Source organism: Myxocyprinus asiaticus, chromosome 18 (genome assembly GCF_019703515.2).
Source record: "Myxocyprinus asiaticus isolate MX2 ecotype Aquarium Trade chromosome 18, UBuf_Myxa_2, whole genome shotgun sequence".
In the NCBI taxonomy this organism is placed as follows: domain Eukaryota; kingdom Metazoa; phylum Chordata; class Actinopteri; order Cypriniformes; family Catostomidae; genus Myxocyprinus; species Myxocyprinus asiaticus.
The window spans coordinates 22,961,661-22,976,995 of record NC_059361.1 but is presented as its reverse complement, the minus strand read 5'-3'; the positions used below and the strand labels follow the sequence as shown (position 1 = coordinate 22,976,995).

Genomic DNA, 15,335 nt, shown 5'->3' with positions numbered 1-15,335 from the left:
TCATGTACATATGTATCATTTTCCGGAAACAGAACTCATATCCTGAACATTCCAACTTGTGAGGAATGTGTTTCGAAATCATTTGCCCTCATGTGGAACATCACCTTAAGCCATAATTTAAAAAGTAAGTTGACATGGTGTGAAAAGTTTGTTATGAGCGAATGCAGGCAGTCTTTTGCGCTATTCCATTTGCGCTCCCTCTCCGAGCCTCATTTTCACTCATTTCTACACACGCACCCCTTTGCTAGATCTTATTAATTATAGCTCATTAGTTGCCTTGGAAACAGAGGTGAGGGAATGAAGAGTGGAGAGTGGAAATGGAGAGACTTGACAAGTAAAAGAATGAGAAAATGAGAGAAGGAAGAAAGAAAAAGAAAGGAAGACAGACAGCAGAAAAAAAGTGTGAACTGGAAAAGAGGAATTGAGAAAGTGGCGTTGTCAGATTAGCATCAGGAGACATTAACAGCGGTGGAGCTGCTGGGGCTGGACTCTTTACCCTGGGCTGCTGGAGAGGAAGATAAGCACATGCTCACAAAGGCCGTCGGGGTAGTGGCAGACACCAGCACGCCTCCTCCCCATTCAGGCAAGGCTGCTACATCTGCAGGTACACAGCCACCCTTGAGAGCCCAAGAACAAAAGCACCAGCTCTCCCGTTTTCCCCTGTTTTGTCAACGCTTCTCACAAATGAACCTTAGTCCTCCCACCAGCCCTCAACTGTAGCACCACACTATGGAGGAAAAACAGTCCCTTTGTCTTTGTAATATGTTTGTGGTAAACTAAGTCCGGTCATTTGTATTTCAAAGTTCTACAGTTTATATATACTGCGGATCTGTCTGTTTTATGGATTCATCCTTCTTTGGTGTATTATCGAGTGGTGATTCATAGTTATGTAAGCCTGGAAGGTTTGAGCTCCTTATCAGTGGAGGCCAAAAAAAGGGAAGCTTGGTGCTGCTTGTTTAAAAAAGGATTTAAAAAAGGAAAGAATAGAAAGTGAGCAAGAGCTCGAAAGAGTGTGCTGGAGTCATCTGCGAAATGGCCCTGGTTGTAAATATAATAAACATGCTGCTATAATACACAGGAGATGGACTTGTGTAGTTGTTTAGTCTCCAACAGACAGGAAGATAACAAGAGGAAGGATCAGAGCAGTTGCTTGTGCCAGTGGCTCCTTTTTTCCCCTTTATTCTCTCTGTCTCTCTCTTCCTCTTTCCCACCCAGTCTAGCTTTTTCTCTCATGTCTCTGCCTGGCTGCTATTGGTCATCTGAAAGGGTCTGAAAAACAGGAAGTTGAGGAGCAGGATGTAGGGAGTGCTCTCTGCCCACGGCTTGTTCTGGGACGTCGAGCTTTCAGGGCGACTGCGCACAGGAAACAACACTGTCATGGTGGTGCCCGAGATGCTGGACACTGCCTGAAGTCTAAAAAATAATGGCTCTTCCTTTTCAAGTGATGTAACTTGGTTTCACTTTACACCTACAAAATATTTGAAGTAGTTATTGACCGACATGGTTTTTTTAATGGCCGATAACGATATCTAGTGAGCAGGATGGCCGAAAAATGAAATTAACTTTTATTTATCATAATATTTACTAAATTTCACAAAAATGTTCACACAAACTTTGTTAAAAAAATCTGTAAAAAAAGAAAAAAAAGAAAAGATTTTTGTGTTTTAGATAGTACATAGCAGCTTCTCCTGCTTTCTGTTTTGTCATCCCATATACATTATAGAAATTGTTAAAACAAGAAAGAAGGAAAAATAACAACAGTGCACATATTAATGTGAAGTCACTACAGACTGTACAGTATGTGCATATCAACAATCGTGTTTTCTCACTAAAATACCTAATAAAATAATAATAGCTAATAATAATAATAATAATATTTTACACAATAGCTTGCATGCAGCATTGCTATGCAGTCCTGTTAAACCCTTATGCCTTTTTCTGAAAACTGAAGGAAATACTTTTAAGTTTCTGTTTGTAGCTGAGTTGACAATGTCCTTCTAATGCAGTGAAATGCTCTCATTCATTCTTCTGTCCATGACATCCCGGTGCTATGTGGTTATTTTAGATTTGGATAGTAACTATTATCGGCCAAGTGTATTTGGATTTACACAAACATACAATTAGTGAATCTAGAAAGCTGTATTTATAACACACTCAGCGCATGTTGGCACCCAAAAATGAAAAATAATGCACACGACTCCAGTCGACAAATAAAGTTCTTCTGAACCCAAACGATTGATTATTTTTAGAAACAAAACAATACTTATGTACTTTTTAATTACAAATGTTCGCTTTGGTACATCTCTGTGACGTGCGCTCATGAGAGTGATGACGTAAGCTGGTTGTTAAGGTCACGCGTCACATGGAGGAGGAGGCAGGAAGCGGGACATTGTTTACAAGAGAAACTTGCACTGACCAAGCGCCATTCACAAACCAAAACAGTCCAAAATAATTTCAAAACAATATAAAATAAAAAATAATTTCCAAATAATAATAATAAAAAAAACATTACTGCAGTAAATAACCATCCTTTATTTCGGAGCAATGCCGTTGCATTATCTACCTGTGCTTTTTCTTTAGCAGAAATATATAGGCTATATGACTGTCAGGAATTCAAGCCACACAAGTTGTAGTTAGTGAAACCAAGTGTGAGAGCGTTTACTGAGATTCATAGGATTTACACAGTGAGATAGATCAAAGGTGATATCACACAGAAGAGAAGCTTCACAAACTGAAGCAAGTGAATTGAGTGCAGGTGCGGTGAATGACAATTCGGGTGATGAGGAGCGGAGCGCTGAGGGAGGTGCAAAGCCAGAGGGAGGTGTGACAATGACAAAGTTTTCACACATACCTGAGTTTGCTGGAAAAACAGCACGGGCACAGCCGATGAATTCAGATATCGACCCTTTGTTTCTTTCGATGGTCTGAAATCCTCAGGGGTAAAATGTTCAATGCACACCCTCCAATATTTGAGAGGATGTAGGGGTGCACTGATATCCAGGTTCAGCACGTTCAGTATAGGCAATCAATGAAAAGTTTATATTTTTCCCAGTGTGCATTTTCTTTGGGGTTTCTGAAGGTTGAAGCATCCAGGATACACACACCAAATGACCATTTTGAACAATGCACTTATACAAATACAAATCTACAGCAAAGACAATTAAACTTTTGTACAGCGCTGCTCCTCTTGTAAACAATGTCCCACTTCCTGTCTCCTCCTCCACGTTACCTTACCAACCAGCTTACATCATCCCTCTCATGAGCGCACATTCGTAGTTAAAATGTATATAAGTATTGTTTTGTTTCTCAAAATAATCAATCATTTGGGTTCAGAAGAACTTTATTTGTTGACTGGAGTCGTGTGGATTATTTTGATGCACCCTAAATATGCATTTTGGACCGTCAAAAAATGGAGGACATTCACTTGCATTGTTTAAAAGAGGAGGCCTGAAATGAAATCCTAAAAACCCTAAATTCTGTTTTGATGAAGAAAGAAACTCTGATACATCTTGGATGGCCTGAGGGTGAGTAAATTACCAGCAAATTTTCATTTTTGGGTGAACTACTTCTTCAAGCAATTCTGTTAACTCTGAGCACAAAAAGGAATTTGTGTGTTTTTAAGAACAGAACTGCCTTGAAATACTCTCATGATCCTCATACATACACAAAGTATGTGTAATACACTTTAGAGAACAGATCTGCACACATACAATAATCACAGCGAACAACACATGCAGGATATTTGTTCATTTTATTAAATTGCAGCCATTACGGTTTAATAATCACACTTAGTTATTTCGTGATTTCGATTGTTCAGCCCTAAATATGACATTACTAGCAGCTATTTACATAGAGCACACTTGAAGTGCTTTGACTTTAAAGTTGCTCTCTCCAGCAACTGTCAGCTTTCAGTTAACACGGCCTGGATCACTGCCTGCATTTGTCACAGAAAGTTTGGTAAGGTTTGTGAATTAAATCTTTGAAAGATATTCAGTCTGCATTATTGTAGACTGTAGATGATATACAGTATGTTTTTGTATTATTTGCCTTTTTGTCATTAGACAAGACAGAGTGAGAATAAAAGTGCAAGCACATAACATCATAAGGGCTCTCAAGGGTGGCTGTGCACATGCCAATATAGTGACATCATGACATATGTACTGTAATTTAGCGGAATTGACCCTTTGCGTAACCCCACCTCAAGTTTTTTTCATTAGTTTTAAGCAGAATTTTATAGAACACTAGGATACAGTATTTATTTTATCTTTGTTTTTAACCTTTAAATAAATATTGAGAAGAGCTTCCTATGATTAAACTATGTGTCAGCCCTCATTTCCAAATGAACATCAGCAAGGACATCTACATTTGCTCCAAGGTAAATTAACTTAACGTCAATTCATTTAAGTACTGATTTAGGTCATATAAGAGGAGATAATAAAAAAAATAAATAAAAAAAAAATGTTTACAGCACCATAGTGAGTGTGTTGTAGACACTATATTAGCAGTTCTGTTCACTTACACTAATGTTATCAGGTGTGTAATCACTATTAAATTATGCTTTTCTCTTTTCAGGTGACTGTGATAATCTGATTCACAGTCTCCACAGTTTTTAATCACATTACTGTGTAATTTCTTAAAAAAAAAAAAACATCAGATAGAAATGCCACTCTTCTGTCCAGTTTACGTAAGAATAATATCTTTTCAGTTTATGAGAATATATCTTCCATGCCTTCCTTTGGAAAGTAATGAATATTGTTAAGCCTTGTAAATACACAGTACATGAAGTTTTCCATGTTCAGCTCATATTATTAATATGTTTTCAATACAGTTAAGGAAACCCCAGTTTATATAGTTAAGGGATTAGAGGAGCACTCTCCAAAATGATGGGTTTGTGTAAAAGTGAGGTAGTAAAGGTTTAGTGTGAAGATGAGGGAATGTAGTGTGTATATGTGTGTGGTAATTATAGTGGTAGTAGGGCATGTTTTATTGAGTGTGAAAAGACATTACCCCAGCACCAGCCCTCCCACTCTCACATTGGAAAGTTCCAAAGAAAGAGAGAGACGCACACACACACACAGAGAGAGAGAGAGAGAGAGAGAGAGAGAGAGAGAGAGAGAGGCCTACACACTAACACAATGCCTGTTTTTCTCACACACAAACACACACACACACACTGCAATCATTTACATTTTTATAGAACCTCTCATCATTGGATCATCTCAGTTACAATACGCAATCTTCCCGAGTAATGCGAAGGACATGGGAGTCAACTTGTTTATAAGACAAAGGAGTGCTAGTATGTCAGGTGGGGCCTCAAATTTTCACATCTTTAGCTGCATTAGATAAATGCATAGATAAATATCTCATATGGAAACCAAACCTACATTATATTACACAAGAAAATGTTCCTAGAAGTTTTTTTTCTCTGATCCATGTTGGAGTGTGTCGGTGTGTACATGAATGTGTTTGCACATATACGTGTACCTGGGTCGTTCGTGAATGAGAGAACGACCTGTGAACAGTGGGGTCAGGGTCAGCACAGTGAGCACATGGACATGTCTCACTAGAGATCAGCTTGGTGTGCACATTCTGTGGGTCATGTACTCCTATTGATTTTCATGTCAGACACCAGCAGTCTCTCCTATAGAGACATATTACCAGCTTATCGATCATTGTGACTACAAATGTTTGGTAAGCACCTTTCAAAAATCCTGGACTGGTTTATGTCAAAGATATTGTTGACCAAGTGCACTGCATCAAGGACCGCATGTGGAATGCATTATTGCAAAGGCATTATTGCATATTTTACTCAACCACTATGTGTAAATTAAACTCTACTGTTGTTGCCACAAATTGTGCCACATGCCAGTTATTTTAATGTTCACTTAGTTTTACATTTTTCTTTTGTTCTTTGTCTGGGTTAATAGCATGCAGTGAAAGAAAGTGTAATATTCAGGAGAGATAATGTAAACGACAGTGGTCACAGACTGCTGGCTCTGCTGCCCGTGTCCTGGAGCACTGGACTGATCCAACAGGATCCCACCCACAGCCAACAGTTCCCACTGCATCCACCCTACTTTTCTATATTAGAGAGGAGAGCCTTACGCATTCTTGCTTTCTCTTGTGGTTTCACTTTGATTTCAGCTTTTGAAATTATGTTAGACTTCAGTATTTTCAGTTGAAGTCAGAAGTTTACATACACCTTAGCCAAATCCATTTAAACTCAGTTTTTCACAATTCCTGACATTTAATCATAGAAAACATTCCCTGTCTTAGGTCAGTTAGGATCACTACTTTATTTTAATGTGAATTTGAAATGTCAGAATAACAGTAGAGAGAATGATTTATTTCAGCTTTTATTTCTTTCATCACATTCCCAGTGGGTCAGAAGTTTACATACACTTTGTTAGTTTTGGTAGTTGCTCACAATAAGTTGCTGGAATTTTGGCCCATTCCTCCAGACAGAATTGGTGTAACTGAGTCAGGTTTGTAGGCTTCCTTGCTTACACACGCATTTTCAGTTCTGCCCACAAATTATCTATTGAATTGTAGTCAGGGCATTGTGATGGCCACTCCAAAACCTTGACTTTGTTGTCCTTAAGCCATTTTACCACAGCTTTGGAGGTATGCTTGGGGTCATTGTCCATTTGGAAGACCCACTTGCGACCAAGCTTTAACTTCCTGGCTGATGTCTTGAGATGTTGCTTCAATATATCCACATAATTTTCCTTCCTCATGATGCCATCTATTTTGTGAAGTGCACCAGTCCCTCCTGCAGCAAAGCAACATGATGCTGCCACCCCCATGCTTCACGGTTGGGATGGTGTTCTTTGGCTTGCAAGCCTCACCCTTTTTCCTCCAAAAATAACCATGGTCATTATGGCCAAACAGTTCAATTTTTATTTCATTAGACCAGAGGACATTTCTCCAAAAAGTAAGATCTTTGTCCCCATGTGCACTTGCAAATTGTAGTCTGGTTTATTTTTTTGGCAGTTTTGGAGCAGTGGCTTTTTCCTTGCTGAGTAGCCTTTCAGGTTATGTTGATAGAGGACTTGTTTTACTGTGCATATAGATACTTGTCTACCTGTTTCCTCCAGCATCTTCACAAGGTCCTTTGCTTTTTTTCTGGGATTGATTTGCACTTTTCGCACCAAACTACGTTCATCTCTAGGAGACAGAATTAGTCTCCTTCCTGAGCGGTATGATGGCTGCGTGGTCCCATGGTGTTTATACTTGTGTGCTATTGTTTGTACAGATGAACGTGGTACCTTCAGGCATTTGGAAATTGCTTCCAAGGATAAACCAGACTTGTGGAGGTCCACATTTTTTTTCTGAGGTCTTGGCTCATTTCTTTTGATTTTCCCATGATGTCAAGCAAAGAGGCACTGAGTTTGAAGGTAGGCCTTAAAATACATCCATAGGTACACCTCCAATTCAGTACACCTCCTATCAGAAGCTAATTGTCTAAAGGCTTGACATCATTTTCTGGAATTTTACAAGCTGCTTAAAGGCACAGTTAACTTCGTGTATGTAAACTTCTGACCCACTGGAATTGTGGTGTAGTCAATTAAAAGTGAAACAATCTGTCTGTAAACAATTGCTGGAAAAATTACTCGTGTCATGCACAAAGTAGATGTCCTAAACGACTTGCCAAAACTATAGTTTGCTAATATTAAATATGTGGAGTGGTTAAAATATGAGTTTTAATGACTTCAACCTTAGTGTATGTAAACTTCTGACTACAGCTGTATCTGCTCTTTTGCTCCGAGGTAAAGTTGATCACAGTTACATGCAACTTTATTTGGACTAATATGTTTTCATGTTCATATTATCTTTCAAAGTGATTAAAGTAAACAGGTTTTTCTTGTCTGCATGGAGCCCAGTAGTCTTGCGTAGCCAGACCTATGTCAACGGCAAAATAGCAGCTTCAATTGGCCAAGAACCGCCCATTTAGACAGGAAACTTCTAACTGTCATTTTAAGCAAACAATCACAGTCGGTTTTATCATTACTGGGTGTTTAGGTGCGGGGTTATTGGAGATGTATCATACCATAATAAAACACCAACATGGGGAAATAAATAATTTATATAATGGCTCTGTGAGTGATTGCACAGAAAACACATGGGAAAATATCAGAAAATTTGTAGAAAGTCCAGAAAACCTCATTCTAGATTTTTTTTTTTAGATATAACTATGTCAACAAAGCAGAAAATGCAGCTTTGCTAATTTTATATCCACTTACTTTCTGCTACGTGCCTTAAACAAAACTCTGAATATCTTTAAAAGATTTGATGTCACTAACCTAGCAAAATTACAAAACTTTTGTGATTATTATGTCCTCAAAAGTGCTCATTGTATCCACGCAGGACCTTGTGTGCATCTTCTCATGGAAGTTCCGTCGAACCAGCCAGTCAGATTTGCACTGAGTTGATTTAGAAAGAATTTTCCAGTTCCCTGTCTGTCACTCACTCGACGTTGTGTCGATGTAGTGACACTAGGGGGGTCACTCTTGCACCTCTGCTTTTTGAAAAAAGGCCAATGGGAATTGGCGAGTGGAATTTGCATGCCACTCCCCCGGACACATACGGGTTTAAAAGGAGCTGGTATGCAACCACTCATTCAGATTTTCTCTTTGGAGCCGAGCGGTTTGTGTTCAGCGAGCTGAATTACTCTGCCGATCAATTCACCTCGAAAAGCTGTTGGATTTACGACACATTACAGCAGCTTCTCCCCCTCTTGCACTGGTGAAGTGCAGAGAATGCCCCTGGGTGTGTATAAAAGAGTATATTCTTCCTACTGAAAGAGTATATTTTCCCTTCTAAAAGAGTGGCATTAACTGAGAGCGTCTTTTTAAAGATGCCTCTCTGTTTGTGTGTATTTCCTGGTTGCGGTCATTACCTCTCCGCTTCCAATGGCAATGATCGCGGTCTTGCGTGCTTGGGCGCTGCCTACGCGGAGACAGCGTTCGTGGACGGGTCATGTTCTCACTGCGAGAGTGTGACCATGGCAACGTTGCGGTCACGGTTTTTCCTTCGTTAGAGGAAAAGACCACCCCAGCGGCCCCCTGCCTCAGTCCTTCTACCTACGGGTTTGAGGCTGCGTCGGTTAGCACTGGGGGCGATTTGGGGACCCCAATGGGACCCACTCCGCCGGGTAACTCCCCACGGACCTCCCATTTCCCAGTACGCTCGTTTGCCCCGCTGGGATGAGACTGCCAGCTCATCTCAGGGCGAGTTCGCGATCTCGTTTCGGCGCTCACGAAGTGGATGAGCTCTCGATTGCAGCATCGGAGAGCGGCTTTCCAGTCTGAAGCTGAGGACTCGACTGGGTTCCCACCTTCGGGTGCGGTCGCCCAGTTGCAGCCTGACACGCAGCCATGCTTGCCTGGGCGGTTGCGTGTGTCGGGCCGGAGTGGAACCCTCCACCCCCCCGAACCCTCGCAGCCTGACTATTGGTTCCTGGGCCTGGAGTGCCACTCACGGCCATGCCCCGCCTCAGTCCCTTTCTTCCCGGAGGTGCATGAGGAGCCCACGAGGTCACGGCGGGCACGGCGGGCACCTTTCACTGCCCGGACCCAGTCTCTGAGCTTCTCCGCTCTCTCTACCCTCGATGGTGGGGCTGCCAGGGGGTACTCGGTGATTCCCCAGGTGGATAAGGCGGTTGTGGTGCACTTGTGCCCGCAAAATGCCGCCACCTGGCGGGGCCGCCTGAGACCCCCGTCCAGCGCCTGTAGGGTTACGTCGTCTCTGGTGACTAAGGCCTGTGGTGCCGCTGCACAGGCCACCTCCGCCCTGCATGCCATGGCTCTCCTGCAGGTACACCAAGCCAGGGCGCTAAAAGAGCTGCACGAGGGTAGTTCTGACCCGGGATTGATGCAGGAACTGCGCTCGGCGACCGACCTCGCTCTCCGGGCGACGAAGGTCACGGTGAGGTCTCTTGGGCAGGCGATGTCCACCCTGTTGGTCCAGGAACACCACCTTTGGCTCACCCTGGTTGACATGAGAGAGGCTAACAAGGCACATGCCCACACCAGGTTGGTTCCAATGGACTGCGGGGACGATATTCCTCCTTCCCCCTCCTCAACCAACCTTATAGTGGGCGTCAGGAGCCAGGTAAGTGCTTCAATGTCGGGGGTTCGAGCCCCCTCGACGTGGCGCCTCTGGCTCCGCCCCGCCGCGAGGCCCCACCCACTGGTACGTCCGACGTGATTGTCCCCTTGGTCCCCCTCACCTGGAATTTGGACGCGTGGCTCGCGCTTTCCAACCTGTCGCGATGGCTGACCTGGACTGTCCGACTCGACTACGTGATTCAGTTCGCCAGGCGCCTTCCCAGGTTCAGCGGTGTCCGCTTCACCTCGGTGAAGGGCGAGAACGCTGCTACCTTGCATGCGGAGATCGCTACCCTTCTACGGAAGGGTGCGACAGGGCCTGTCCCTCCGGCTGAGATGAAGAAGGGGTTTTACAGCTCCTACTTCATCGTACCGAAGAAAGGCGGTGAGTTGCGGCCAATCTTGGACCTGCGAGTACTGAACCGTGCCTTGCACAGACTCCCGTTCAAGATGCTGACACTAAAACGCATTTTAGAGAGTGTCCGGCATCAAGAATGGTTTGCGGCGTTAGACCTGAAGGACGCGTACTACCATGTCTCGGTCTTACCTCAACACGATCCTTCCTGCCGGCCTGTCCTTGTCCCCTCGCATCTTCACGAAGGTCGCAGAGGCAGCCCTTGCCCCGTTAAGGGAAGTGGGCATCCGCATCCTCAACTATCTCGACGACTGGCTAATCATAGCTCACTCTCGGGATGTGTTGTGTGCACACTGGGACCTGCTGCTCAGCCGACTGGGACTTTGGGTCAGCTGGGAAAAGAGCAAGTTCTCCCCGGTTCAGAGCATCTCCTTTCTCAGCTTGGAGTTGGACTCAGTCTTGATGACGGCGCGCCTCATGAACGAGCACGCACAGTCGGTGCTGAACTGTCTGAAGGTGTTCGGACAGAAGACAGCAGTTCCACTGAAACTTTTTCAGAGGCTCCTGGGGCATATGGCATCCTCAGCAGTGGCCACTCCACTTGGGTTGATGCTTATGAGACCGCTTCAGCACTGGCTTCAGACTCGAGTCCCGAGATGGGCATGATGCCGCGGGACACATCGCGTGGTCGTCACGACGATCTGTCGCCGCTTCTTCAGCCCTTGGACCGACCTTGCATTTCTACAGGCAGGGGTTCCCCTAGAGCAGGTCTCCAGGCGTGTCATGGTTATGACGGACGCCTCCAAGACGGGCTGGGGCGCCGTATGCAATGGGCACACAGCTGCCGGCTCCTGGACTGGCCTTGGCTGCATTGGCACATCAACTGCCTCGAGTTGTTGACAGTACTGTTCACCGGAGGTTCCGGCCGTTGATCCAGGGCAAGCACGTGTTGGTCCAAACGGACAACACGGCGATGGTAGCGTACATCAACCATCAAGGTGGTCTACGCTCCCGTTGCTTGTCAAAACTCGCCCGCCGTCTCCTCCTCTGGAGTCAGCAGCGCCTCAAGTCGCTGCGAGCCACTCACATCCCGGGCGGCCTCAACACCGCAGCGGTTGGCTGCCACGACAGGTTACACTCAGGGAAGAGTGGAGACTCCACCCCCAGGTGGTCCAGCTGATTTGGAGTCGATTCGGTCGAGCACAGGTAGACCTGTTTGCTTCCCGGGAATCCTCCCACTGCCTGCTTTGGTATGCCCTGACCGAAGCACCCCTCGGTATAGATGAGCTGGCACACAGCTGGCACCCGGGATTATGCAAATACACGTTTCCCCCAGTGAGCCTACTTGCACAGACCCTGTGCAAGGTCAGGGAGGACGAGGAGCAGGTCGTCCTAGTAGCACCCTACTGGCCCACCCAGACGTGGTTCTCGGACCTCACACTCCTCTCGACAGGAGAGCGTTGCTGTGTCCGGTGCGAGCTTTACACATCTATTTGGATCGCACGCAGAGCTTTAGAAGCTCTGAGCAGCTCTTTGTCTGCTTTGGTGGATAGCGGAAAGGAAGCGCTGTCTCCAAACAGAGGATCGCCCACTGGGTCGTTGACGCCATCATGAGTTGCATATGGGATACATACCGTGAGAGTTTCTGTACGAATTGTCTCTGAAGCTGTCCAAAATGCTCAAGAATTTTTAAGGAAGTGTGGAGTCTGTCTGATGGATTTTCAAGTTCAGTCCAAATATAAACCTACAAGATACTTCCACTCCACCCAGGTGCAAGAACATCTCAGGAAAACACAAAAAGACTCAGCAAAACATTGGCACTGTAATAGAGTCCTGTATGGCTTGCGTGACACAAGTCATTCAGAGCTTCACCCAGCCTGTCTATGTTGCAGGACCGCAGCTTGTCTATGTCTGTTAACTTGACAGAAATGTCATGACACAATGCATTACGCTTATGGACCTGCAGTCTCCGAAATGGCCATGACAGCTCACAAATGCGATTTAGAGCAACAAGCCTGGATACTTGTAATTATGTCGTGCTATGTTTGGATAAGCAGAACAGGATTGTTATGTGCACACAAACATAGACAAAGCCCTCAACTTCAACTATGTAAATTTTCAATCAAAGATCTTGTAAGCTCCGGATGGTTAATCCCAATGTTTTCATTACAGTTTGAGTGATTAAAAGCAAACAAAGTGATTAAAAGCAAACAAAGAAGTAACTGGATGGTTTTAATCTCTTGGTTTGAAATTGTTCATCTGCAGAGTAGAATGTGTTAGTTGTGTGGGTTTGAGCCAAATTCAGCATTCAATCTGATTTTAGAGTGCATTTGCTGGGGTTGGATATAACGGTGTACTATAAATAAATAATTGCCCTGTTGATCCAGATTTTTGAAATTCTCCACCCACATTAGTTTTACCCCAATGCTAATCACCCCACAAAACTCATAATTCTCATTGTTTTATTTCAAAGGCAGATGAGGTTTCCAAAATATTTTTCCGAGTTGAGGATTTGAATATGCCACGCATTCGAAATAGACAATGCACACATGACGTGAGTGTGAACAGTGAAGGAAGAACAGAGCGTTTTTCCTTCCTGCTGTGGGACATGGTGGCTGAGAAAGAACAGTGTCACTCTAACAGGCCTGCCATGATGCAGTATAGGGAGATGTCTCATTTATCCTGCATGTTGTCAGAGTTTCCTACTGCAGACAGACAGCGTGATCTCACTCCTAATAGAGACCTGCAGACACCTAAATACTCGTTTCTCTTCAGCCAGTAATTATAGTATTTATTTCCTGCGGGTCACTCGCAGCCTCCTGGTCATCAAGTTCCACATGTGATGCGAATCGCTGTCTTTTTGCTGGCATTGTATGGCTACAAAATGTGTCGCACACTTTCCGACTCTCTGGAGGAGAGAGTTTCTGCCCTCCCTCAGCGTCTCTCAGATGTGAGATGTGGTTACATAGGCATTTTCTATTTACGTGTTTGTCTGTGTCCATGCTAGATGATGAATGCTTCCTCTGAGAGGGAGCCGGCTCTTTGTGTGCAGGTTAGCAAGGGGAGAAAGGGACAGAAGAGACAGAGGGTGCGACTTGTAGGCTGTCCGGGGGCAAACTGTGCTCTGAACCCTACTGGCTTGGCTTCCACGCTCTCCCTCACGAGTGAATTGCCTCATCTGGCCCAGAGGATTTAAACTAATGTCAGCTCAAGTCTGGGTGCAATCTTAATCATCTTAGGAGCAAGAGCTGGCAGCAAACGGGGTTACGAGAGGGAGAATGAGGCCTGCTTACTGTCTCCTGAAACACAGTGCAGAGGCAGGGTATGTGTGTATCTGTTATGTGTGCTTGTGTCTTAGGTTGTGTCAGAGAGAGATGCAGACTGAGATATATGTGGGAAGGAGGGAAACAGTAAAGAAAACAAGATGAGATGACCGAAGAGACATTATGCACTGTTTGCATTGTGAAACCAGACAGATGACATAATGACCTGCTTTTTGGTGTCATATTGACTTATCTGCTAAAGATTACTTTATGGCTGAAGTCAGCAGTAACCCACAAGCATCTTTACTTATTAGTCTAGTTACTTTCATTTTGTTGACTGTCTATCACATAGTCATCAATCATCATTAAACAGCCATGTAAATGTAGGGATAGCATTGTGATGTTTATTAAAGGCATTGTTCACACAGACAGAAAATATAAGATTTTTTGGCCTATCTGACTCAAATCCGTTTAGATTTTTGTAGTCTGAATAGGACAAAAACAATTACTACCAATTACTACTTTTTACAAGCCTGATCCAAACCACATTTGTAGGGGTTTTGGAATCCGATAAAAATCAGATTTTTCTTAATGCGTCTCAATCTGAATGGTCAGATCGAATTTTTATGTGTTATATTTTTTGTATTTATTATATTTTTATCAGCATTCATAGTGCGCAACGGGTTGTTTCGTCAAGAACAAATGTACTGCATTCCAAACAGCTTAAATAATGCCTTCACAGGGCACTTCGAAGGGAAACCAATAATGATGACCCCGCTGTAGGATTGTTACAAGAAAATTTTCAATAAAAAATTACTTAAAAAGGGAGTTCAGAATGACCGTTTTATTACACCTTTCAGCTTTCTGACACTGGAAGGTAACGTCATAAGGGGAATGGGGCATTGGGATGATCACTACTCAATAGAATGCACCCATGTGCCATGTATATGTTACTGGGAAGCCAAAGCAGTTCAAACTTCTAAAATAATACAGATATTGGCTTTACTCACCCAAATAGAAGCGCTAAGGTGCGGTAACACACCAGCTGCGAGCCACCTCAGCGCAGTAAGGTATTGAATGACGCGTGCTACCTGCTAAAATACAGAACAACATGGGATAAAATTTGGGACAGATTGGCTAAAACGGGGCCGTTGTAAATCCCAGCAGCAATAAAGATTGCATATGCCACCTCTTCATTTTTTAAGCAGTTGTCTGTGACGAATGTAATATTTGATACTGTCCTCATGAAAACTCTCGCATGGTGAACACATGCAAGTTTGCATCGTTACTATGACAACTAACGTGGACACTGTAGCAAAAGCGACTGCTGTCTGAACAGAAAAAAATCTGATCTGTCCACATATAACCTGCAGTTTGACGGATTTGAGGACAAATCGGATTTTTCCTGCAGTGAGAAAAAGCCAAAGAGTCAGAATTAATGTGCCTACATTTGAGAAAATCTCTGACGGAGCAATTGATGAATAGGAATTCATACAGTAGATGCATTTTGAGGGTTTAGAAAGAGTTGGGCCAGTTTGAAATCAAACACATTGGATTTCCGAAAGCACAGAGGATGTGTACATCAGAGTGTGTTGCAGTAAAACTTTC

General features: G+C 43.8%; 1 protein-coding gene across 9 annotated transcripts in view; it reads left to right on the top strand.

The window, feature by feature from the left end:
* The window catches only part of LOC127455959 (myocyte-specific enhancer factor 2A-like), a 152,965-nt gene that overhangs the window by 35,628 nt on the left and 102,002 nt on the right, over positions 1–15,335 (top strand). The window contains exon 1 of one of the 9 annotated variants that reach the window (XM_051724180.1): positions 13,407–13,786. The exons of the other annotated variants lie outside the window; for them this stretch is intronic. The gene's annotated coding sequence lies outside the window, so the exon portion shown is untranslated. Of the gene's footprint in view, positions 1–13,406; positions 13,787–15,335 lie in introns of those variants that run through there. 9 annotated transcript variants of the gene reach the window in all.